The sequence below is a fragment of the Dasypus novemcinctus genome, chromosome X (genome assembly GCF_030445035.2).
Source record: "Dasypus novemcinctus isolate mDasNov1 chromosome X, mDasNov1.1.hap2, whole genome shotgun sequence".
NCBI lineage: Eukaryota > Metazoa > Chordata > Mammalia > Cingulata > Dasypodidae > Dasypus > Dasypus novemcinctus.
In genome coordinates, this window is record NC_080704.1 from 113749254 (window position 1) to 113764522 (window position 15269).

General features: G+C 38.2%; 1 pseudogene; it reads right to left on the bottom strand.

The window, feature by feature from the left end:
• Positions 1 to 1232: 1232 nt before the first annotated feature.
• LOC101433443 (mitotic spindle assembly checkpoint protein MAD2A pseudogene) lies at positions 1233 to 1811 on the bottom strand (annotated as a pseudogene).
• Between the last annotated feature and the right edge of the window lie 13458 nt (positions 1812 to 15269).

Here is a 15269-nt window from a genome sequence, read left to right on the forward strand (position 1 = left end):
AGAATGTCAACCACCACACCATGGAGCCACGAGTGCCTACAACTGAAATCAGGAGGATTGCATCCAGTATCCATGTGGAATCTAAGCCCCCTCTTGACATAGATGTGGAATGAATACAACCAAGCCAAGGTCCACAGGAAGGAGGAATACAGTAAGGATTAGAGTGGACTTAATGATATTCTATTCATGAACTAATGTGGTTAATAATCGAGAAAATGTGGCCTTGGTTTGGAAAAAGTGGCCATGGTGGCTGCTGGGTGCGGGGAATGGGAGGAAGAGATGAGATGTGGAGGCATTTTCGGGACTTGGAGATGTCCTGAGTGGTGCTGCAGGGACAATTGCTGGACATTGTATGTCCTCCCATGGCCCACTGGATGGAACATAGGAGAGTGTGGGCTATTGTGTGGACCACAGGCCATGGGGTGCAGCTATGCCCAGAGATGTACTCACCAGATGCAATGGATGTGTCATTATGATGGGGGAGAGTGTTACTGTGGGAGGAGTGGTGGAGTGGGGGCGGTGGGGGTGAATGGGGACCTCATATTTTTTGAATGTAATATTTTTTAAAAAATGAATAAATAAAATAAAATTTTAAACAAAAGAACAAATATGAGAACATTCTCTCATGAACTATAACAAGTATATAATACTAATATAGCGTGTCATTACAGGGTGTGTTGGGGGAAAATACACCAAATATAATATATTGGCTATAGTTAGTAGTAACATTTTTACTATGCTGTTTCATAGTTTATAACAATTGTTTCATAACATTGCAAGGTGCTGGTGTTGGGGTAATTTATGAGATCCCTTATGATGATACACATGTTTCTTTTGTAAGTTCACAACTTATACTATTCACTTATTGTTTATGGATGTTCATGTATGAATGATAAACTTCAATTTAAAAAGTTAAAAAATAAAATAAATGATTTTAAAAATATGCCAATTCCCTTTTGAACAGTATTCAGTATGCTTCTGTGTTCATCTATTTAGCCAAACACATTAACAAAGGAATAATAATTTACTCCCCTCTAATTCATGATGCCAATCCTATGGAAAGTCAAACAGGTACTAAAAAATTGAAAAAAATTATGCACAGTTCATAAAGTATAATGCTGGCTTTCCCTAAAAATTAAGCAACAAAGTAAAACCTATCACCTAGAGTTGATTTAATTTCAGGAAAACCACATTTCAAAATTACAAGTACATTATTTGTCTCATCTCATCCGTCAGTCATTGACAGGAATTTTGTAGACCACCATAGTATTTACTTTATGAATTGTGGTCGTAAGTGAACGAAGACAGACTTCCTCAGAATTGGTAATGAACTGTGGTCCTGATTCTTCCCATTTTTAGGTAGAAGCAATTCTTTGTATAAATTAGTAGATCAAATAAACAAGAAGCTACCAATAGTGGCAGAAATCAGTCTGCTCACTGAACAAATTTCATTTTGGATAGCTTTCTATGACTTTACTCTGGGTGCACTGTCATCTTTGGCAGTCTTATCACACTCAATATCAAATTGTCATCATTCAAGGACTTCACCACTTTCAGTATTTGAAATAACGACCACTAGTTTCTAAACAGAACACTCGTATAGCCAATCTTTTAGTTGTTCCACCATATTATTGAGAATCAGTAGTTAAAATCAAGGTGAGTCCATATTTCTGACTTCAAGTAAAGATTTCGGATGAATATATGCCACACTGATATAAAATGCTATTGATGCCAAAAGAGAAGAACTTGACCACAGTTTCAACACCCCCATGCAGTGTGATATCCTGCTCCTAGGAAAACTGCCACACCATGGCCAGGCCCAAAGACACACTTGACCCTGTAAACAACAACTGCAGCAATTCCACAGCAGTACCCCACCACTTGTTTCAAAAGTGACACCCCTCAACCCCTTCTTGCTATCCTGTAACATATAAACTAAATTTTAAAGTTAATTTCCAGTAACACACTTTATATAAAACAGTAGAGGAAAGGTAGGAAATATAAGTTATTATATAAAAATATGGACTCAAAAGAGAAAGGTAGAAACTATGGGTAACAATAAGCAATGGTGTACAATTATGTGTTGAGTCCCTACTTACTAAGGTAACAGCCCTCATTTCTGCAACTGGTCATGAGGCCATAGTCATGTATTTTTTTAAATTACCATACAATACAGTTAACTTTTGGTGTACACACTTAAGAATTTTTAAAGCAATTTTATTGAGATATATTCCTATATTATACTATCCATCTAAAGTGTGCGTTCAATGGTATAATCACAGAGTTGTGCATCCATCACTACAATCAATATTAGAGCATTTTCATTACTCCAAAAAGAAAATCCCCCTACCCCTTAGCAATCACCTCTCAATTCCTCTGTTCATCCCTGCCAAACATATCCGCTAATCTAATTCTACCTCTCCCATCCACGAATTTTAACACAGGTATATATTGGTGTAACCATCACCACATTAGAACACCAAACACTTCCATCACCCCCAAAAAATTTTCCTCATATTATCTCTTTAAAGTCACATTCTCCCCCACCCTTAACAAGCACTGGTCACTTCTCCATCATTATAGTTGTGACTTTTTGAGAATGCTGTATAACTGAAATCATACAGTATGTAATTTTTTGAGACTTTCTTCTTTCAGTAATCACAATCAATGGCTTTGAAATTACCCAAGATGCTTCCTGTCTCAACTGCAGATTATTATTTTTTAAGAAATTCTTTTTTGCAAAGATTTATTTTTTATTTATTTCTCTTCCCTTCCCCCCATCCCCGCATTGTCTGCTCTCTGTGTCCATTTGCTGTGTGTTCTTCTGCATCTGCTTGCATTATCCAGCAGCACTGGGAAACTGTGTCTCTTTTTTGTTGCATCATCTTGCTGTGTCAGCTCTGTGTGTGTGTGGTGCCATTCCTGGGCAGACTGTGCTCTTTTCATGTGGGGCAGCTCTCCTTGCGGGGCACACTCCTTGCACATGGGGCACCCCTATGCAGGGACGCCCCTGAGCATCATGGCACTCCTTGTGTGCAGCAGCACTGCGTGTGGGCCAGCTTACCACATGGGTCAGGAGGCCCTGGGGATTGAACCCTGGACCCTCCATATGGTAGACGGACGCTCTATCCATTAAGCCACATCTGCTTCCCTCAATTGCAGATTAATATTCCATTATATGAATGCACCATCACCCATTGCAGGACATTTGGGTTGTTTCAGATTGGAGCGATTACAGAGCTGCTATAAACATTCATGTACAGGTTTATGTGTGAACATAGTTTCCATTTCTCTAGGGTAAATACCAGGAGTGGAATTGTTAAATCATATGGTGAGTATATGTTTAAATTTGTAAGAAACTGACAAACCACTTTCCAGATTACTTGTACCATTTTAAATTTCAACCAACACTGTATGAGGGTTCTAATTGTTCCATGTCACCTCCAGTAATTGATATCACCAGTGTGGTTTTTGTTATAGAAGTTGTGGACTTACAGAACAATCATGCATTTATAGGATTGCCATACACCACCCCACCACCAACACCTTGCATTGATGTAGAACATTTGTTACAATTGATGATAGCTCTTTTTTATAACCGTACTATTTTTTAAACAATAATAGTCAGCATTCATTGAGAGATTCTATGTTCTGGGCACTGTGTGAAGCAATTTACAAGGATTGTCTCATTTATAACACCCAATACACAGACTTGTGAAATCTGTACTATTTATTGGTTTTAATTAAAAAATTATCATTTTTAAAAACTTTAAATTAGAAACATTGTAGGTTTACAAAAAAATCATGTAAAAAATAGTGTTCCCATATACCCACCTAATGTTGGCACTTTGCATTAGTATGGTACATTTGTTACAACTGAAGAAAGATTATTAAAATAATACTATTAATTATCACCCATAGTTTACAGTAGATATATTTTCCTAAATACCAACCTATTATTAACACCTTGTATTAGTGTCATACATTTATTATAATTCATGAAAAAATATTTTTATAATTGTGCCGTTAACTATAGTCCATTTTCTACAGTAGGTTTCACTGTGTTATACAGTCTTACATTTTATTTTTAAAATTTTTATTCCAGTAACATATGTGACCTAAAGTTTCCCCTTAAATCCACATTCACATATAATTCAGTGCTGTTATTTATACTCAAAATAATGCCAGCACCGTTTTTTGAAGAGACTATTCTTTCTCTTACTGAATGGACTTGATATTCTTATTGAAAATCAACTGGCAATAAATGTATGGTTTCATTTCTGGATTTTCAGTTCTATTCTATTGGTCTATATGTGTAGCCTTATGCCAGTTCCACACTATTTTGATTACTGTAGCTTTTGTAGTAAGTTTTCAAATCAAGAAGGGTAAGTCCTTCTACTTTGTGCTCCTTTTTCAAGATTGTTTTATTTATTCAAGGCCCCTTGAAATTCCATATGAATTTGAGGATCAGCTTTTCCCTTTCTGTGAAATGACTGCTGGAATTTTGATAGGAATTGCATTGAATCTGTATATCACTATGGAGAGTATTGCCATCTTAACAATAATAAGTCTTCCAATCCATGAGCAGTGAGTTTCTTGCCATTTGTTTAGGACTTCTTTAGTTTCTTTCAGCAGTATTTTGTAGTTTTCAGGATTTCTAGGTTAAATTTATGCCATGTGGCAGTTTCAATTTCCAGTTCAATGAAGCCATAGAATAATTCCTCCCCAAAGTACCAAGATGAGAGATGCCACTCTTACTTCAGCCTCTTGGTTTCCAGATCCACGTATCCCCCCTGGCAGTGTAACAGTCTTCAAATAGCCATTTAACTGTTCTACAACAGCATCTGCTTCTGAATGGTGGAGTATATGGTAAATCCAAAGAATCCTCCCTTCTTTTTTCCCTGTAAAATGAATTCCTTTGTCAGGAGCAATGTTGTGTGGAATACCATTATTGCTGTTGCAGGAAAAAACATGGCAGGCAGAGAATGCAAAATCTTACCTATAATAATTGATTCCAGTGAGGATGAATCACTATACCCTCTATGATTAAAGGTGTCCAATTTAGTCCCTTTGCCACCAGTTGGCTGGCTGGTGCCCCCAGGGTATTTTACTTAACAGAGTGCTCAGTACTGGTTTCTGCTTCTTCTATAAAATTAAGTACTCAACAATGGTGATGATTGGATCAACCTTGAGGAGTAGAAGTCCACTTGTTGAATCCATGTATAACCTCCACCTCTGCCACTATGGCTATTTTATTCATTGAGCCAACATTGGAGTTTATGAGGAAAGATGCTGATTGATGTCTTCAGAACAGACCATCTTGGCTGCCTAATAATGGAAAGCTTCTTCTGTAGTGGATGCCCTTTGGTGAGCATTCACATGAGGCACACATTCTAATACTATGGGCCCATTCTGAGTTGTCCATACATATTCAAGCCCTGGGACATCTGACCTAATCACTAGCCAGTGTCCAGGAATCAGTGAAAAAATACACACACACACACACACACACACACACAACTAGCCATTTCTCCTTCCAGGAAAAGTAAACACATAAACTGTCCTAAATTCTGCCCACTACGGGATTTACCTTCGCCAGTGTCCTTCTTGCCACCACTGACTGAGGATATAATGCTGCAAACGTCCTTTTCTGGCTGTCATGCAGAAGCACACATAAACCAGTCTCCATTATTTTATTCTTCACTAAACTACTTGCAAGGACCTCTGATGAAGACATAAGTGTTCACTGAGGGAAAGCAAACAGTACATATGGAGAAGAGGTTTTGGAACATCTCATGCATCTTACCCATGACTGAGGACCTGCTTCAACCCCATCTTATACATACCACTCCCACTTGTTGGTAGTGTACAGCTGGGTACATCCAACTTTTTGGCTTGATGGATCAGATAGCACCAGTTCATGATATGAATCTTAGGTCAGGGGTTTACTTGGTATCCTGTCGTTGGGCATTCCATCGCTTCCAGGTCCCAGTACTAAGCCACAAGGCCACCACTGGCCCACACTGTGCCTTTAGAAAAGGATACTACTTCCCATGGTGACCATATCAGGGCACATGATTTGGTGAAAAGAGTAGGAAACTGAATTTCAGTTTCAACTTGCCCACTTAGTGGGCACCATGTACAAGGCACAACTTGCACAAACTATATGCAGCCACCCTGGCAAAACAGAATTTATTTCCAAAAGGAGGTATTTACCAAAGAGAGCATGATTTTCCTTCAAAATCTGCAGTGCCTACACAGTAATTCTATTGAGATTTGCCACCATCTCCACTTAGTCTTCTGATTTGCAATAGATGCTTTAAGCACCATGGAATCCTCTGGGTCACAAAGGTAAAGTAGCAGAGCCATCACACTGTAGTATGGACCAGCTGGAAAGCCTCTACATGTTTGGGTCCCCACTCAAGGCTATTTACTTTAAGGGTAATTCAGTAGGTGGGATGGAGTAGCATATCTAAATATGAAGAATCTAAAGAGAACCCTCCAAGTATTTCTCCTGTTTTAGTGGGTGAATCCCCCAGAAATTTCCCTGAGGTGGCAGGCCCCTGAATCTTCATTGGGCTTTTTTCTTACCCTTGGATACACTTATTAAAGCATCTAGAGTACATACTACCTCCTGTTTTTCTGACCTTATTAGCATGAAATTACCAATGTAGAGAACAGCATTCATTTATGTAAGCCTGCTTTCCCACTACAACATCAGAGTTCAGTGGTTGTGACAGAGACCAAATGGCCCACAATACCTAAAATACAGTCTGGCCCTTTATAGAAAAGAAATGCTAACCCCTGGGAAAGAGGGGGGAAACATCCAATCTATTAGGTTCCAAAGGTTTTTCGAAATTTGCACCAGTAAAGATACCATGTGGAACAGTGGCTACAATTAGATTCCCCGTATGATTAAATTTTTTATATTCTACTATCATTCTCCAAGAGCTAGCTACCTTATTGGCTAAATAGAAAAGTTAAATGGGAATGTCATAGAAATCATCTCCCCCTGATACACAGACCCTTCAAATCGGTAGTTGTACACATCTCAGTGATTTCTTAAGGGATATAATATTGAAAGATTCAGTAAATGGTACATAGTCTACCATAATAGCCCTTACTGCAGTGGTCAGGGAGCAAATGTGGTAGATCTGTCATTTTCTGGGTATGGCTATTTCAAATATGCATCCATGAACTAAGAAATAACCATATAATGTGTTTGCAGATCCACCAGTCCCATTGCAGATGGATTCAGGATAAAATTCTATCTTTGGATTCCAAAAGCCCCAACGTTGACTGGTGGATGACTGGATGAGATGAGTGTGAACTCAGAGTCAGTGTTTCAGTTTCCTAGGTTGCTTAAAACAAATAGTATGAAATGGTTTGGCTTGAACAATGGGAATTTATTAGCTTACAGTTTTGAGGCCAAGAAAATGTCCAAATAAAGACATCATCAAGGCAATGGTTTCTTCTCAAAGACCAGCTGCTGGCAGTCCTTGGCTCCTTTGCCACATAGCAATGCACATGGAGGCATCTGCTGGTCTCTCTCTTCACTTCTGGATTTCATTTATTTTAGCTTCTTATTTCCATGCCTTTCTCTCTCTCTCTTTGTATTAATTCCATTTATAAAGGACTCCAGTAATAGGATTAAGACCCATCCTGAATGAGGTAGGTCACATCTTAACTGAAGTAACCTCATCAGAAATCCAACTTACAATGAATGGGTTTAGAAACACAGGAGTGGATGAGATTTAAGAACATGTTTTTCTGGGGTACATTCAGCTTCAAACTGCCACATTCCACGCTCTGGACTCCCAAAAGATGTTCTTTCTACATGCAAAATACATGAATTCCATCACAGTATCCCAAAAGACTTAAGTAATTTCAGTAACAATACTAAATACAAAGTCTCATCAAAATCGGCTATGGGTGTGGTCTGTATGGGGCACAGTTTCCCTCCATCTGTTGACTTGTAAAACCTAGAGAACAAGTTATCTGCTTCCAAAATACAATAGAGAGACAGTCATAGGATAAACATTTCCATTTCAGAAGTGTTATGGGAAACTGGCTTACCTATTAGTTGTTTCTTGTTATTGCACAAGATGTTCCTGTACTTCATTGTAGATGTTGCAAGTTGCTTCTTGTTATTGTACAAGATGCTCCTGTACCTTATTGTAGATGTTGCAAGTTGCTTCTTATGTTGCACGTTGCTCATTAGCTTTCAAATAAATATGAGGGAGAAACTAGGGTTGAGGCTCCCAGTTTCAGAAGCTGTGAAGCCCCCCTGGTCCCATCTTTGTTTCCTCTCTTGTGTCTTTCTTTCTGTCCTTTTATTTCTTCAGTTCTGTGTCACCTTCCCTTCATGCAGACCTATTGCTGAGCTGGTCCCACCACAGAAGGGAGAAATTGGAAGCAAAAAATAAAGTCACAGGTCCAAAACAATTCCAAATCCCTGCAGGGTTTCAAACAGCTTCAAACCACCACAGTCAGTATCCCATTATCTGTGAAAAATCTGAATATTTCCTTTACCCCATGCATAGTTACCCTGGAAAATGGCCAGAGTCCCCTTTGACTAGAAAGAAGGCTAGAAAGATAACATATATTTATGGTATTATGGAGTCCTTCCTCAGGGAAAACTGACATCCTCTTCAAGGGGCTCTGGGAGTGTGAACTGACTCAGGTCTGAAAATTGGGTGAGGGGTCATGGATCTCCATCATGATGGCAAAAAATCAAGTCTGTTTATCAGGCATAGACATATTTTGACTATACAGATCAAGTAGGAGTTAGAGTGGTACCTCGGTACTCATTGTTAATTGGTTCCAGGAGACACGATGTGTACCAAAAATGACGAGCACCAAACAAATTTTCCCATAAGAAATAATGTAAGTAAATGTAATGTGCTCCCAAACCAAAGACAATGCACATTTTAAGGCAATATGTAAAAAGGTGGGGTTGAATATCATTACTTTACATGAGAAATAAACCTAAAAGTTAATAAGTACTTCGATTAAATAAAATAAAAATTTCGCTTTTTCTGTACTTAAGAGTCCATAGCCTAATGGGATAGTGGAGAAGAGTGGTGAGGAGAGAGTCCACGGAGTGTTGCTTAGAAGGAGAGTCCCCTTCCAATAGAACATTGGGCACTTTCAGTATTCTTTCTCTTTTCTGCCTTTTTTCAACTTTCACTACAGGCTCTGACACACACTTTGTCACCTTCACTAAAAACTTATCCAATGAGGACTGATTCTGTCTTCTTTTCAGCATTCCTTGAAAGTGTGAAATTGGTCATCCAATAAATTCACACTTCTGCTTGTCAGAGCTTTGTCAGGATGGTAATTCTCACAAAGTTTTGAACTTCTGCCCATTTTGCACACATTTCTTTTATCAAGGAACTGGGGACGTCCTCCCTTATCTCCTCACCTGAAGAAATCTCTTCAGCCACCTCTTGTTGCTGCTTCTTCTGTAGTTCCTGCAGCTCCTCAGTGCTGAGCTCTTCACCATATTCCTCCACTAACTCCTCAGCATCAGCAGCATCAACTTCCAGACTCATGGATTGTTCAAAAAATGCAATATCTTGCATAACTGTACCCTCTGTACCTGCAGGTTTGACGACAGCCTCAAACCCTTCAAAGTCTCTCTGATTCACAGCTTCTGGCCACAAATTCTTCCCTAGTAATGGCTTCTCCTTTTTTGTGATGTAGATTCTAATTGGCATTTTTTTCCAAAAATTCTGGTCTCCTACCAGTTAAAAACTTGGTGGGAAATAAAACTCTCAGCCTCTACATAGTCTTGAAATTCACTGGGGAGGCAGGGCAAGATGGTGTCTGAGTGAGTGCACCTTATAGTTTCTCCTGCAAAGAAGCGGCTGGGCAGCATTGGAAATTCTTCAGGGCCAGGCTGTTTTGGGATTTTGCAGGGCAGGAGGTGTCTGGACATCGATTTGGTGGGACAGTGACAGAGAAGATCTGTGTAAAAGGTAGAATTGAAGTTCTCTTTCACGGAAATAGGAGCTGCATGCAGAACACTCCCCCCTGGGGTGGGCGGGACCCCGGCAGCCGATTCCTGGAGGCTCTGCAGTGCTGGGGAATTCATAAGCCCTGAGTGGGCTATTCAGGGGCTTGCAGGGCAGGAGGCCTTTGGAAACAGATTTGGTGAGACAGAGACAGAGTTTTTTGCGAGGCGTGGAATTTTGGGTTTCTGACATGGATATCAACGCTTCTGGCCAGAGCCCCGCCCCCTAGGCCTGGCTGCCGATCTGCAGTGTTCTTAAATTGTCTGCAATATAGACGCACCCCCAGCAGGCTGTTTCAGGGACTTGCAGGGCGGGAGGTGTCCTGAAGTCGAATTGGTGACACAGCAACAGAAGAGATTCTAGTGAGAGGAGGAATTTTGGGTTTCTGACACAGAGGTCAGAGTTTGCGGATGTGACACACCCCCATAGGGCTGGGCACCCAGCTGCGGGGATCCCTGAAGGGTGGTTTGCGTGCGGTGCTCCCAGGCTCCCTGTTAACCGGATTTGAGTTTGCGAGGTCTGTGTCACCTAAACCTTGGTGGCCAACACCCCAGAGACTCACACCTCTTCAGTCTGCAATATCACAGACTTTCCATCCCTGTATCCACTACGCCCTAAGGTCCATCTGAGGTCCTTGAGTGTCCTAGCCCTTGACATTTGCGTTTTTTTTTCTCTTTTTTCTTTTTTTTATTTTTTATTGTCCTGGTTGCTAATATTGCATTATCTCCTAGTCTTTTCTCCCATTATATCCCCCAAGGTCTTTTTTTCATTTATTTAGGGTTTTTTTTTCCATTGGTTTGTTTATGTTTTTTTTGGTTCTCTTTCTTCTTTTCTTTTTCTTACTTGTTTCCCTCCCTTTTCTTTACCCACCAGTCCCTTTTTTTTCTTTCTTTCTTCTCTTTTTTTTCTTTTCTTTTCTCTCTTTTTCTTCTTATTTTACTTTATTTTAATAATACAATAGGTGCTGCAGGGAACACCTCACATTTGCTGGGTTTCCTCATCCTCCATTGCCTCATTTTTGTGTGAATTGATTTTGGCCACCTACACTATCCCTTTTCCCCCACATCTTGATATCCTCCATCATCTATTGTCTCTCCTATATTCCACTTCCCTTTCTTTGATCCCCAAATTGTCTAACTCTTAATTTCTAATACCTTTGTTTTGTTTTCTGTCTTTTATCCACTCTTGAAACTATTGCCTTTCTCTTCTGTTTCCCTCTCTCACGAAAACAATAGCTTTTTAATTCATACCATATTCCTCCCATATTCAGTTGACTACCTCATTATAGGTACTCTACTTACTGCTATAACTCTACACAACTTACATGAATCTAATATCCATCCTCCCAGATCTCATACTGTTGCTCTGTTAGCATTTATTACCAATACTACTTTACACATTTTCCTTTTTTACACAATCACCTTCCCCTGGCCCTAATATTTTCCTTCAAAGTGAACTCAGCCAGCAACAAGAAATAAAATAAGAACAAAGTGACAAAAAGAACATATAACACTTATGCAAGAACAACAGCTAATTAATCCCCAAGACTAGACAAAGAAGCTAAGGAAATGATTAAACCTGTCAAGATAAAATGATGACCAGACAGCAACAAAAAACTACAAACCAAAACAGGAATCAGGAAAACATGGCTGAATCCAATGAACAAACTAAAAACCAGGAAGGGGAGCAGAACTTCAGACAAGCAATTAAAGATCTCAGAACATATATCAGAGACAAACTTAATGAAGTAAAGGAAGAGTTTAACAATATGAAGAAAACACTTGGAGAGGAAATTGCAGACATACACAAAAAGATAACAGATATGATGGAAATGAACACCACAGTTCAAGAAATCAAAAATATACTCACAGCAAATAGCAGGAGATTAAAAGAGGCAGAGGAGAGAATTAGCAATGTGCAAGACAGTACATTGGAAATCAAACAGATAGTAGAATTGATCAATAAAAAGATAGAAAAAATCCAGCTAAGACTTAGGGACATAAATGACAATGCAAAATGCACAAACATGTATTATAGGCATCCCAGAAGGATAAGAGAAGGGAAAGGAGTCAGAAGGAGTGTTGCAGGAAATAATGGCTGAAAACTTCCAAATCTACTGAGAGAGACAGATGTACATATCCAAGAAGCACAACGCACCCCAAGCATCATAAACCCCAACAGGCCCAACCCAAGACATATACTTGTCAAATTATCCAATGCTCAAGACAAAGAGAAAATTCTAAAAGCAGCAAGAGAAAAGAAAACCATCACATACAAGGGAGGCTCCATAAGATTAAGTGCTGATTTCTCATCTGAAAGCATGGAGGCAAGAAGGCAGTGGTATGATATAGTCAAGGTACTAAAAGAAAAAAATTTCCAACCAAGAATACTCTATGCACCTAAACTAGCATTCAAAAATGATGGAGAGTTCAAAATATTCACAGATAAACAGAAATTGAAAGAGTATGCCAACAAGAAACCTCCCCTTCAAGAAATTCTAAAGGGAGTTCTGCAGGAAGAAAGGAAAAAACAGGACAGGCAGAGTTGGAGGAGAGTGTAAGAGCAACAAAAAAGACAAAAAGAGAAGGAAACAAACAAACAAAATATGACAAACACAAGTCCAATCAAAATATGGCTAACATAAATAATTACTTGAACATAATAACACTGAATATCAATGATTAAACTCACCTATCAAAAGATTTAGACTGGGACATTGGATAAGGAAATATGACCCATCTATATGCTGTCTAAAAGTGACACCTCTTAGACCCAGAGATTCATGGAGGCTGAAAGTGAATGGTTGGAAAACAATCTTACAAGGAAACAATAACCAAAAAAAGGCAGGAGTAGCTATATTAATATCAGACAAAATAGACTTTAAATGCAAAACAATTGTGAGAGACAAAGAAGGATACTACATATTAGTGAAAGGGACAATCTGTCAAGAAGAGTGAACAATCATAAATATTTATGCTCCTAACAAGGGCACATCTAAATACGTAAGGCAAACACTGGAAAAACTAAGTGAAAGAATAGATATATCTACAATTATAGTGGGAGATTTTAATATACTACTATCAACTCTGGACAGAATATCTCAAAAGAGAATCACTAAAGAAACAAAATATTTGAACAGTATATTAGAGGAGCTGGATCTAATAGACATATACAGATCATTACACCCAAATACAGCAGGATATACATTTTTCTCAAGTGCACATTGATCATTCTTCAAGATAGACCATATGCTAGGCCACAAAGAAAGGCTCAATGAATTCAGAAAGATCGAAATCATACAAAATAATATGTCTGACCACAGTAAAGTGAAGCTGAAAATCTGCAAGGGCCAGAGGCCCAGATTTCACACCAAGATATGGAAATTAAACAGCACACTCTTAGAAAAACAGTGTGTCAAAGAGGAAATCTCAAAAGAAATCAAAAACTCCCTTGAAACAAATGATAATGATAACACAACATACCAAAACTTATGGGATGCTGCAAAAGCAATACTGAGAGGGAAATTTATAGCCATAAATTTATACATCAAAAAAGAAGAAAGAGGAAAAATTGAAGAACTAATTGCACATTTGGAGAAATTAGTAAAAAAACAACAAAGTAATCCAACAGGAGGAAGAAAGGAAGAAAGAACAAAGATAAGATCAGAACTAAAGGAAATAGAAAATAAGAAAGCACTTGAAAAGATAAACAAGACCAAGAGCTGGTTTTTTGAGAAGATCAATAAAATTGACAAACCTTTAGCAAGACTAACAAAGAAAAAAAGAGAGAAGATGCAAATACACAAAATAAGAAATTATAAAGGAGATATCACCACTGGCCCCACAGAAATAAAGACTATCATAAGAGGATACTGTGAAAAACTATATTCCAACAAAAATGACAATTTAGAGGAAATGGACAAATTCCTAGAAACACATAAGCAACCCATATTGATGAAAGAAGAAATTGATGATCTTAACAAGCCAATCACAAGCAAAGAGATAGAATCAGTCATTAAAAATATCCCAACTAAGTAGAGCCCAGGGTCAGACGGTTTCACAGGTGAATTCTACAAAACATTCCGGAAAGAACTAACACCAATCCTGCTGAAACTATTCAAAAAAAATCAAAACAGAAAGAACATTGCCAAACTCCTTCTATGAAGCCAACATTACCCTAGTACCAAAGCCAAACAAAGACACCACAAGAAAGGAAAATTACAGACCAATTTCTCTAATGAACCTAGACGCAAAAATTCTTAACAAAATACTTGATAATCATATTCAACAACACATTAAACAAATTATACACCACAACCAAGTGGGATTTATTCCAGGCATGCAAGGATGGTTCAACATAAGAAAATCAATGTAATACACCATAGAAACAGATTGAAGGAAAAAAATCACATGATTATATCTATAGATGCAGAAAAAGCATTTGACAAAATACAGCACCCGTTCTTGATAAAAACACTCCAAAAGATCGGAATACAAGGAAATTTTTTGAACATGATAAAGAGTATATATGAAAAACCTAAAGCCAATATTGTTTACAATGGAGAAATCCTAAAATCCTTCCCTCTAAACTCAGGAACAAGACAAGGATGACCATTGTCTCCCCTTCTATTTAACATTGTCTTAGAAGTACTTGCTCGAGCACTGAGGCAAGACCCAGATATAAAAGGCATTCAAATTGGAAAAGGAAGAAGTCAAAATTTCATTATTTGCAGATGACATGATCCTATACATAGAAAACCCTGAGAGGTCTACAACAAAGCTTCTAGAACTCATAAATGAGTTTAGTAAAGTCACAGGTTATAAAATCAATGCGCAAAAATCAGTAGCATTTCTGTTCACCAATAATGAGCAAGATCAGGAGGAAATCAAGAAACAAATACCATTCACAATAGTAAATAAAAAAATCAAATACTTAGGAATAAATTTAACTAAAGAGGTAAAAAACTTATATACCGAGAACTATACAAGACTGTTCAAAGAAATCAAAGAAGACCTAAATAAATGGAAGAACATTCCTTGTTCATGGATAGGAAGACTACTTATTATTAAGATGTCTATCCTACCAAAACTGATCTACACATTCAATGCAATCCCAATAAAAATCAACACAGCCTTCTTTAAGGAATTAGAAAAACTAACTATGAAATTTATTTGGAAAGGAAAGAGGGCCCGAAAAGCCAAAGACATATTGAAAAAGAAAAACGAAATTGGAGGAATCACACTACCTGACTTC